Here is a 12,722-nt window from a genome sequence, read left to right as displayed (position 1 = left end):
TTCATCGCTTTTTGAATCAAATTTCTTTCTTTATTCTCGACCTTTAACAATGTAGCACCTACTGCCAAACACACGATTATAGTGTAGGTTAGGTTTCTTACAATACCATAACATATAAGGAGTATTTAGGGTTCGTGAGCGTAAGAACACACGATTCATCAAGTAGCATGCTGTGAACATAGCTTCTCCCCAAAACTTTAGAGGTAATTTTGTATTGTGGAGCATTACTCTGGTCATTTCATGTATACTTCTATTATTTGTTTCTGAAACTCCATTAGATTTTGGAGTTATGGTGGTGAATATTGTTTAATAATACCAAGTTGGTCACAAAATTTGAACACTTTAATATCCTTGAATTCAGTTCCCTAATAACGCCCAATAAGAAAATAGAAGAATCTCTGTTAAAATCAGTTTCTGGCGTGTTGACTCACCAAAAACCAGCTAACCCGTGAGCCCACAAGCTTTACCCATTACGAGCGCGGGTGAAGAAATGACGACCCGTGAAGAATAATAGTCTGCAAGCTTGAACTCGTGTTAACCCGTAAACCGTGTAAACCGTAACAAGCCAGCCTCGACACGCCCGTTTGCCAGTTCTAACCCCAACTTTCTCATGCCCAGAAAACTTCCTATCAAAATCACAGAAGGTTTTCGAGTTTTGGGTTCATTTATGCGCTTTAATTGATGAATCGGAAAACTTAAAGGAATATTTGAGGAGCTTTTCAATAGTGATGATGTCCAATGTTTGGCTCACGCCTCTTAGATCGTTCATCCAATTGACGTAAAGTTATGATATGTTGTATATGACATCCATACGAAAATAAAGACATATGACTCATGTCTTGATTTTTCACTAATTGCTCCCAGTTCGTCATTTTTCATGCTTGATGAATTTTTGTTAAGAATAATTTATTGTTCGGAATCAAAATAGTGATTCAAGTTATTATTCGGGAATAGCCTGGAATAGTGATATGTGTCATTGATGTTATTCAAAACAAATTGACTTAAAGAAAAATATAGAACTACAATATTCGGAATACAAGACAGTGGTATCTGTCTTACAAATTGAGATAAATGTTATGTGTTTGAAGCTGTATTACATGTATTTGTACACGTAGTAAAGTAGTTATATATCGACTTACATTTGTGTGATACACATATTCGTATGCACGTCATGGGAAAATCTGTTTATTTCGTGATCCGGATATGTATGTATATTCGTATACAAACCATTTGAGAACTGTGATTATGGAACCGGGCACAAGTATTCAAACCGGTATGTGAACCAATACAGTAATGTGTTCTATAACCAGTTTAGTACCCAAACTGGTATGCGAGCTAAATCGTTCTATGAACTCCGGAACCTGCAGAGTGTTAAGTTTGGAAAACTGGTTTTGTATTAACCTAAAATCGGTGAGATGCTAGAGATGGGATTCTAAGGTTTTGAAAGTGAGTTTCAGGAGGTTGAGCACGAATAGTCTTCGCCTAAACCACGCACAGTATGAAGGATGAAGGTTTTAGGGATGATCTTAGGGAGGGAAGCAAATGAAGAGATATATCAGAGAATTCTAGGGTTTGAATAAGAATTGAGAGGTTATGAGAAAGTAGTGTATCATCTTGAATAAATATAGGATCTATTTATAGCCAAATTATCTAATATCAAGTCGATGAAGATAGGGATTACTTACCTGCCGCGCGGAGAAATTCTCCATCTCGTCGGGAATATATAGAAATAAAATAGGTTGAGTTTATCTCATTATTCCAACGCCTTTACTCTCTTCTGCGGTGAGAAATAAGCCGGGTATTTCTCACACGTGCCTTAGACCGCCAGACCAGATCCCTGATTATTATCCCCTCATTTGTGTGAAGCTGGGACAACCTTTATGATGCTGTGTTGAGAGAGACAAATATTCTCTTTACCCGATTTGGCAAAAATATAGAGATATTTTATGATTTGTAATAATGACTAGGACGAGTTACGTGAAAAGGCATCTGATGCCTCAAAATTCGTGTGGAGAGTCCGGAAAAGAGACTCAATTTTGAGATGTGAATATCTATGAGATTTTAAGGAGAGATGTGAATCTCTCTAAGATTTTGCAAAGAGAACTGAATTTCTCGGAGATTTTGAAGAGAGATTTGAATCTCACCGAAATTTTGTTGACGGATCTGAATCTCTCAGTGGTCAGCTGCGACTCGTTCTGAAGAGAGAGAAAGGGCTTTGTACGCCCTATTAATGTCTCTGTGAGACTTTGGATCACTTTTTTTTGACCAGCATATCTTGCAAATATGTGTTAGGAATCAACTGTGTTTATCTGATGGGGTCGACAAGACCAGCGTATCTCAAAAGGATGTTTTAAGAGTCTGCCGAAAGGGCCCAGAGGAAGAACAAAAAGTGTATTTTGCGGGGATGTCCTAGGAATTATTAAGAAACCTCAGCAAGTCGAGTCAGAGCCCAGAGTATACATGACCAATGTATCTCGTGCTGATATACCAGGAATCAGTCCTTGATCTCAAAAAGGATGAGTCGTGTTTTGGGGGCCCGAAAACTAATTAGGGACCTTAGATTCCTATCCCCACTCATGGGAAGAGGATAAGGGGTGTCTAAATACAATGAAAAGACTAGATTACCCCAACCCTTAGGATTGTGACACATGTCAACCTATAAATATTTTTTTAGTAAACATTTCTATTATTTTTTTTATACTCATAAAAACCATAATTAATATTCTTATAAAAAATTTATTTTACACAAGGGATTTTTGTTGGTAACCGAGCAACAAGCTGGGCACCAACACCCTTTTGAATAGCAATGCCTAATCTATGAAAAATAAAACTACCAAGACCACTACCAGCTTCATTACTAACTAAGCAATTCTTGAGACGCTTGAAAAAACATACAGTATCTTCGCTAAGCTCCCCTAAAGTAGTGAAAGCTAAAACACCCAAACCATAACCATGTGTGGCACATTCATTCAAGTACTTAGAACTCTTACGTGAAATCGCTCTCGAAATGGCTTGGCCGGGGATGAAAGCACGAACTCCATCACCAGTGAACGAAGATACACCTGTAACATCCATACACACGTCTTGACCATTTTCCCAGTTCAGGACAAGGATGTCAGCTTGGGGCAAATCCTTGTTATCAACTGTGGACAAACCCAAAGCAACTTCTTTACGTGCAGGGACACCAGCCTTGTAGCAGATATGCGCAATGACATCACAGACTAAGTTATGACGAAACTTAAGACCAACGTTATTAGCACAATGTAGCGCATGATCACCAAAATATCCATAGGCTTATTACAACAAGATCACAAACCACCTTCCACAAATAAAGGGATACCGAGGCGATAACAAACAACAGCTCTGAATTTTCTGGGCCCGAGGCATTGATATAACCCACTGATAGTAACGGCCAAAATATAATCTTGAGTATGTTTGAGAAGCCAGATAGCAGTAGGTGCGAGTGTCAGCCATAGTGTATATGCCAAATCCACCATATTTGATAGGAAGGGTGTCCAATCTCTGTTGCAAAGGATCAAAACCAGCTCCATCTCCCGTGATTAAAAGTCTCAAATACTTGAGCAAGTGATCGTCAAAAAGGTCAGTGGCCTGTTGTAAGGCTGCAGGATTGGTGGTGCGCATGGAAAAATATAATCTAGACACACCGACGCAATTACGGAGTAACAACAACTCACTTTAAAGGTCCTTGAGTTTTTTGATGGCCTCCATTAGCTTAATAGTCTTGTTCACCCTAATCAGCGCCATGTCACTCATGAAGTCCAATCCAATCTCACAAGACCACCTAAAATTTTAACTCCCTTGTTGGGCCTGCCAATGTCTTTGGGAAAAACACCTTCATCGATGCTACGAGGATCCAGAAAAGGCCAGAAGACCTCGGTTTTCTTGATATTGAGATGAAGACCCCTGCCCGGACCTTCAGATTCTATAATGTTCAAAGCTTTGGCCACCTCTAGTGTGTCACCTATGATAGTGCCATCATCCAGGTACCAGGCGTGCAAATCAAGCTTACACCGAGAGGCAATAAACTTCACTAAAGGATGAAGTGTCAAAGCAAACAACAGGGGACCGAGAGGATCACCTTGCTGAACACCGAGAGCTGAAGACAAGATGTATTGATCATAGTAAAGTCGAGCGGGCCTGGCATAACAAAATTCAACCTAACAAGAAATACCTGGACAATGAATCCGGACCTCTCTAATGAGATGAGATCTACAAATCATGTTGAATGCATTCGAAAAGTCAATAAGCAGCATTGACATCTTGTCTGAATGACCTTTCAACTCCAGCAAATCATTTACAGCATGAAGTATACTCTCCCCACCAACCGGCACACCTACACCAAATTGATGATCCCCTAAATAAGAAGACATCTCCTTACCGACAGAAAAGGCAGCCACTTTAGAGACTAATCGACACCAAACAGTTCCAACCGCGATAGGTCTTAAACCTCCTCCGGGTTTGAGCAAAGGTGTAAAGGGTGCACTAGCAATGAGCTCTCCTAAGACCTTAGGGCACTTGCCTGCCAACCAAAGGTTGAAAACCCCTGTGATCGAAGCTAATAAGTCGTCTTTAACTGCCGTTGTTGTACCGCTCATAACATCGGTTAGGTGTTGTGCGTGTAAACCATCACGACCACAAGAAGTTCCCCGTGGAAAGCTCTTAATGGCACCGAGGACTGCCCTTGATTCAACCGTAACCGGGTCACAGATGATGTCCTCATCCGGAATGGAAGGAGGAGGAGTTGATGGGTGTTTAGCCTGCAGTTCAGTCAGATTTTTCTCATTGCGAGGGGCAATACCATCTGAAGACAAAACCCGAATCGCTGCTGCATAATGACCAAACTCAATCTTCTTTCGACAAGCATTTAAATTGTCCATCTCAGGCTTCTTTTTGCTGTCGTGTTTGGAGGATTTCTGTTGGTCCGGCAAACACATCAACTTGGAAATGAAAGTATAGCAACCCAAAGGTTCTTTCCAGGCCAATAACGCTTGCTAAATAGCAGACACCTGCAACCGTTGTTTGTTGCTCGATTTCTCCTCTGCAGCTCGTTTGGGTCTGTAGCGAGACAAAACACAAATGGGTAGTAGCAAGAGGCGAACCCAGGCAGACATGTCAGATGGTTTACAAAGCACTTTGTCAAGACAACACTTCAGAGCACGTGAAAACCCCAGCCTACACTGAAAAGGAATGCTTGATACCGTGGTAAATTGTCTTTGGAAGACAGCATTCAGAAGTTCCGGAGAAAGGTGAAAGGATTCATCAAATACAACACGATCCTCACTCCCGCTGGCAGCAACATCACTTGCAGGATTTTTTTCAACAACCACTGTGTCCAATTTACTTCTTGCAACGACATTCTCAACCCTGAAAAGTGTTGCTCCGCTGGTGGCAGCAACATCACTTGTAGGCGTTGTATCGACAACCACTGTGTTACTCCTTGCAGCGACAACCTCAACCCTCATATCATCTGTCTCGTTCAAAACAACTTCATCAATGGAAGGTCTGTCAATGCCATGTAATAGAAAGTCAGCAGTAACCCCATTAAAAGGACCGGAAATAACAACATGAACCTGGACTTTACAAGGGGTTCTCCAAGCATGAAGTGTCATGCACTGGATATATAACCACATACGCAGCTGGAGGAGCAATTTTTCACAGGCATTATAAACTTGCAAGTCTTTGGAGATAATTTCTCTGCAACACCTCTTATTGTCGTCCGAGAAGAAGTGTTTGTCTTGCAAGTGCTTTAAAATGGAACCCCTGGCATAACCCCTACCATTTACTCCCCCCAGGCAGCCATCAAAATTCTTGAATGGGCAACAACAACCGCGGCTCTGCACAACAATGTCTTGACTCAACTGAGGAGAAGGAGGTTGCGAAGGTGATGGAGGGGGTAGTAGAGATGGACGAGAAGCAGCACGACGTTTGAAAACAGACATGAAGAAAAGCTTCCTGAAAACCCTAAAAAAGAAAACGAAACCCAAACTCGAAAAATGGAAAAAAGAAAAGGACGTGGGAAAAACCAAAATCAGGATGAAGAAACTGTAAAGAAAGATAAATCAAGGAAAAATAACGACAGAGATGAGACCAATCCATTGGGAAAACCTAGTTTTCAGTCGCCTGGTTTTCTCGCCGGAGCTCATCGCCTGGTTTTATTTTTTTTAGTTTTAATTTTTTTTAATTATTATTTTTTTTAGTTTTAATTTCTTTAATTTGTTTTTTTTTTCCTAGATTTGTATGAAAAATCGTCATGGTAGTGAAGTGTTTCATTGACGATTCTCAAGAGTCGTTACTATTTCAAAAACGACCCTCAAGAGTCGTCATTGTTACATTGACGACCCAAGAGTCGTTAATGATTGAAAAACGACCCTCAAGGGTCGTCATTGAAACAATGACGATTCTAAACAGTCGTTAATGCATATAAAAGGATTGTTATCTTCTCTGAAGAATCATTAATGGCGGAAAAATACATCAAAGGGTCGTCATGGTGTTATTCAATACTATTACGACCCTTTAATGTATTTCCGCCATTAATAACTCTTCGAAGATAATAACGACCCCTTTATATGCCTTAACGACTGTTTAGAGTCGTCATTGACTCTTGAGGGTCGTTTTTCAATCATTAACGACTCTTGAGGGTCGTCAATGAAACAATGACGACCCTAAAGGGTTGTTTTTGAAATAGTAACGACTCTTGAGGGTCATCAATGAAACACTTCACCTCTATGCCGATTTCATACAAATTTCGGCAAAAAAGAAAAAAAAATTGCAAACAAAAAAATTGAAAAAAAAGGTTAAAATCAAATTAAGTAAGATTAACAATTAATCAACTCAATTAACACTAATGATTTGGGGGTAGTTTAGCCATTTTTAAAAAATGGGATAAGGGATAACCCCCGATTACTATTTCATGACATTTTTTTGTCCTGTAGCTAGGGGCCCCTAATTATTTTCTAGGGCCCCCAATTCAGCGGTGCTTTTTATGCATCTACATAGCCTACATGAACCTACGTGACTAGTAGTATCTCGTCGAGGATGTATGCTAGGAATCATGAGCTGCGTCTCGCGAAGACATGCTGGAATTCTGGTCGTTCTAGTTCATAAGTGTGTCGGGGACATTTTACGCTCTATAGAACCTACGTGACTGGTAGTATCTCGTCGAGGATGTGCGCTAGGAGTCACGACATCAAGACCAGTAGTGTCTCGCGGAGACATATACTAGAAATTGTGGCTAGGGTACCTTGAGGGCCAAGGGTTTAATCTCTCCCATGAGAGTTGAACATCTATAGTCTTGAAATGATATTTTTGCCCCTTATCAAAATTTTGCCATCTATATTAAGTCCCATACTCAGAGTATAACCTTGATTGTTCTATGACGAGTATATAAATGGTTAGAATCGTTCAGGCACAAAATTACAATCCACTTGCAGAGTCCCCGAATTGATGTTTAGTTTTTGCTTGCTCTGATTTTTAGACTTCGAATCATCTCTGGACTTAGGAGCTTTATGGGATTTTGTGTTAGAAAATGTTACTAGTGTGACAACTGAGCATTGATGAAGTAAAATTTTCATTTTGAGAGACTAGACTTACGAATTAGGATTTCTTTGATCAAAACCCTAACTTCTTCCTATTGTACAACTCTGAATTTGGAATTGACCCTGGACTTGGAACCCTTTTAGTCTCTCGCATTCGGAGGCGTCATCAGAACGGGAATAGAGTCTTGCAGAGATGAAATTTCCATCTCGGCCGAATGGGATTTGCAAATTAGGGTTTACTTGTACAAAACCATAATTTCCTCTCTTTATGTATCCTTGAGCTTCCGAGTTTGTGCAAGGGAGTATTTGGAGAAGAGAGGGATTTGAGCAGCTTCCTGGCTTCCCGTAAGGTTGGAAAATCCTACGAGAATAAATTGGCACTTCCTTTTGAATTTACGGAGTCCCTATCTCATGTAAATTTTGAACTCAGGCTTGTACTGCACCTAAACCCTAATTTCTCTTTTTGTTCGTGTCTAAATCCTTCAGACACTATGGAGATGCTTGAATAGGCTTGGTAGGCGTGCATATTTTTTTAGGTGTTAGCACCTTTTATTTCAAGAGCTCGTTCAATCCATTATACTAACCAGACACCCTTTTTCCGAGAAAAAATGCCTATCTTTGAAACCAAGGGTATCTTCATTAATAACCAATATGAGCCTGATTTTCTTCTGACATGAAAGACTTCGTGAGATTCCTTATACTTTGTCACGAATTGAGAGAGGGAGAGAGGCGCATGTCTGGTCTTGGTTGTGAAAATTATGAACTCAAACTTCCCTGTTTGAGCTAAATTCCCTTTATTTTCTCTAAAATTCTACTTTTCTAGATTCTGTTTCAATCCCGTTCTTCTTCAAACATTTAGAGAACTTAATATTCACATGTACGAGTTTTTTGTAATGAGTATATGAGAGCTTGGCCGGTCTCTGGCTGTATTAGGGCTTTATTCTTTGAAAATACTCAAAATTACGAAATAAGGGTATTTTAGTCAAAATCCATTATAAGCTCGTTTTTGTTGAAGAGTGACGAGATAAAAGGGGATGAGAGAGGTGTATATAATCGTCCAAAATAATGGGGACAGGCTCAACCCCTTCTATTTTAAAGTAAATCCATTTTTTCGCCAAATTCTAGAAATTAGGGCTATTTTTGGTATAAACCTAATTTTCTTTGACTTTGGTACCTCTGAAAATTCCGAGAGACTAAGTGCGTCCCATTATCCTAGGAGAGCATTCTCACGCATGGGAAGGGCTTTTCCACGGCTTGGAGGAACTTTTGAAGAATGAAAACCCCTAATTTCTTTATTTGATCAAAATTCCTCTAATTTCCTCTTTTAACTCCAACTCCTTTTCCTTTTTCTTTAAGGCTTCCTTTTTGAAATCAAATTGAAAGAGAGAGATGTTTTGACGTTCCATAATGTTTGGAAACCGGTCCACCTCCTTCCATGAATTCTCTTTCCATTAGAATTTCATATCTTGGTCGTGGCATGCATACGCGTACACATGTGTAGTTGGATTTCATGAGAAACTTTCCTTTTCTTCTTGTATATAAGAGCAACTTCATTCATATTATTTATTTTTATTTTTATTAAAACTGACTTTCCATCATGTATTCAAACACGCTCAAAGTTATGATTTCCAGCGATGTTAATGGTAGCATCGATTCCGCCCCTTCTCGCTGGAGTTTGATGAAACCCGCAAATTTTGTTATCTCAGGAATAAAACACAAATATTCAGAGGGGGTACGCATCCCTACTCTTAATTCATTATTTCTTATTTTTTTGTTTCATATTATGATATTTCCGTAAAATCATATAATGTTCAGGTAAGTGATTTTGAACACATGTTAGAGTCCCCGGATAGGTGAACCAAAACTCCTTCTTTCCGGACTATCATGGAAGAAAGATACGATGAACTCCAGGTAGGTATTGTGATTTCGTGCATGAGCACTTGATTCATTAGAACCCGAGTTTAATTTTTCGTTCATGAAGATAGATTTAAAGTGCTTGAAAAACAATCATTCATTCTTCATACGTATTCAACTCTGAACCCTCGACCCCAATTATGGAAAGAAACAAAAAGAGATAACCAATTCAAAAGGCATAACTTGACTCTGATTTAATTAGGTTAACCAATTATACATAAACTTCAGTTTTCCACTTCCTCGTTCTTCTTTGTATGATAATCTGAATTGATAAAGGAGTCTTTATCTTGTTTGGACTCCTGATACACCCCAATGTTTCAACATCGTCTTTTGAACATAATGATGTTAGAAACTCTCCTTGGATAATCATAAACATGTCTCATAATTGATTTTCCATTTATACTCCTTTATTATGAATCTAATACTCTTCATAACACCTAGGTTGCTAATGCAAATGAGAGAATTGAAATTGGTAGTGGAGTAGGAGTTACCATGAATTTGAGTCAGATCATAGAGCGTAACTCTCATTCTTCGGAGTACTCAGATTCTAACATGGAAGCTCCAATTTCTTTTTCACTCACGACTGGTCCCGCCAAGTTGTCTGGTGATAGTTTGAACGGTGGTCTTCACCTCATCCCAAGCATAAAAACTATTTACCCTGATCAGAAAGTTATAGGTGGATTTAGTGTTCCTAGTCGCCATGCCTTGGTGTGTTCTGAAATATAGGTGAAATTCGGCCACATCGCTACAACTGAGGTTTTGAAACACAACTCTCTTTCTGTTACGTTCGTGGACGATTTTTTTTTTTATTGTGGAAGAGATGCATTCAAAATCCTTCAATGAAATTACCAAAGAGTTTATATCCAGCTGGGAAAATATTATCTCTTCTTACGAAGGCGTTCGCTTCAACATAGGATGGTTGCGCTCGGAGCTTGAGTCCATTCAAAATGAATATGCATCTCTTCGAGAGTTACCCAATTTTTCTTATCCTATCTTAGTATCGGAGGAACAACAACTAGTCGAGGAAGGGTTGTCTATTGGACTCATGAAGAGAATTTTAACAATAAAGTTTCGACTTATTTGCACAAGGTTGGGACATGGGAACGCGGGGAGAAGAAAGTGTTGAGAGGTTTCCTCTAAAGGGTTTCTTTTTTCTTTCGAATGATCTCAATTCCTTAGGTTGAATAGGTTTTGATTTGAAATAACACTACTTATAACTTCCATGTTTATTTTGATCGGATATTGCAATTTTTTTGTGAAATTACATTTTATCAGGAAAATCGATGTTCAGTTCTAAGAAAATTACGCCTTAATTAAGCCACTTTTCATTGATTTCCATACCTTATTGCTTGCGATTCATGTCTATTATATCGTAATACCCACTAGTTGTAGCCTTCGAGATGACAAATGGCCCTTCCCAGTTTGGGGAAAACTTCGTAGCTGACTGATTTTGCCGAACGTGTTTTGTTGTCATCAAGACTAAGTCCCTAACTTGGAAAATTCTTGGCCTTAGTACTCTACTATACGTGCGCGAAAGTCGTTGTTTGTAAATATCAAGATGTTCTTCTGTCTTAGCACGTCTGGCATCCACTGTATGGAGATCCTCTATTCGAGAGAGAGAGAGAGAGAGGCCTCAGTCGCGTCCCACTGAACTCTGCTTGCCATAGTAATTCAAAGTGACTGAATCTTGATTTCCACGGGTAGGATTGCATCTGTTCCGTAAACTAAGGAACGAGGCGAAACACATGTAGAGGTCCTAGGCGCATCTCGATACGCCCATAATGTTATCGGTAATTGCTCACGCCAAGACCTAGGGTTAGCATGCACGGTTCGACTAAGAATACAAATCAATATCTTATTAGTACTTTCGGCTAATCCCGTTTCCCTGGGGATAGTAAGGGGTGGAAAAGATATGTTTTATACCATATCCTTGAAGCATATCATAAATTTAGGAACACCAAAACTGCAGATTATGTGTTCCTTAATAAACTTTGCGATTGTAACCCCATTTGTAATTTCAAGAGGGATAGCCTCTACCCATTTAGTAAAGTACACTGTAGCCGTTATTATATACTCATGCTGTTGCGTAGAAGGAGGGTTAATTTTACCAACCAAATCAATTCCCCAACCATAAAATGGCCAAGGACTACTGATGGAATGCAGGGGAACGCTCGGCGCATGGATCAAATCCGCATGAGTCTGAGACTTTTAACATTTTCGAACAAAAAGCGCACTGTCATCTTCCATTGTGGGCCAATAATATTTTCCGTGTATATGAAGAAACAACATTTTCTTTCCCTGATGCTCTTTCTCGTGAACTTCTTTGAGAACAATATCCGCTCCAGTTCTTTCCAAGCAACGTAATAAATCTCCTTTTCTGATACAAAATCCTATTATTATAGAGAAATCTCTTTGCTCTCATGGAAATTTTATCGGCCGCACGTTTGTCTGAAAGTAAGACATTATCGCGGAGGTAGAGGATAAAGGGTTCTCACCAATCTCTATTGTCAGTGATAACAAACGATTCTGCTTGATGGGGAGGCGCCTGACAATCAGAACAAGATCCCTGCAATGCCCGGGATTGAGCTTCCATGATAGGCCAGTAATACCCCAGATGTTGAAGCCTTATATATAGGTTAATATCTAATGTCTGACCACATACCTCATTTTGAACCATCTCTAATCGTTGTTGTGCCTATGTTTCTCCGATGCATCTCGATAAGGACAAATCAGGATTTCTGCGATACAATATGTTGTGATCATGAGGAAATTCTTCAGTTCTTTGAGATGAATATTTTTCTCAGGTTTTGGGTTGTTAAGTTGCTTGATTATCGGGGATATCCAGTCGTTGTGCTCATCGGTAACTTGCTCAAGCCACATTGAAGAAAGAGTACGCCTATGGACAGTGAAAGTCTTCTCAGCTCCTTCAAACTTGAGTTTTGATGCCATGGTAGCAAGGCAGTCAACATGGTTGTTACCCGGCCGCCCCACGTGAATCATAACTGTTTCAGAAAAATGTGATATGAATTTTTGTGCTTCAACTCTATATGGCGCCAACGTAATCTCCTTTAACGAGTACAATCCATTCATTTGGTTTATCAATAATTTGGAATCACCTATGACTTCAAGACAAGAAGCTCCGGCTTGTTTAGCTAATAACAACCCTATCAGAAACGTTTCATATTCGACCAAGTTATTGCTACATTTAAAGACAAGCTTGAATGAGTGAGAAAATATATCCCTAGTTGAGGA

The 12,722-nt window shown here is 39.5% G+C and overlaps 1 long non-coding RNA gene across 1 annotated transcript; it reads left to right on the top strand.

The window, feature by feature from the left end:
* Positions 1-8,763: 8,763 nt before the first annotated feature.
* Positions 8,764-10,699, top strand: LOC113320420. Its single transcript, XR_003346085.1, has 3 exons — positions 8,764-9,288; positions 9,372-9,467; positions 9,912-10,699. It is a non-coding gene; the product is annotated as an uncharacterized LOC113320420 (long non-coding RNA).
* Positions 10,700-12,722: the final 2,023 nt, after the last annotated feature.

Source organism: Papaver somniferum, chromosome 11, assembly GCF_003573695.1.
Source record: "Papaver somniferum cultivar HN1 chromosome 11, ASM357369v1, whole genome shotgun sequence".
Lineage (NCBI taxonomy): Eukaryota > Viridiplantae > Streptophyta > Magnoliopsida > Ranunculales > Papaveraceae > Papaver > Papaver somniferum.
This window is presented reverse-complemented; position numbering and strand designations above follow the sequence as displayed.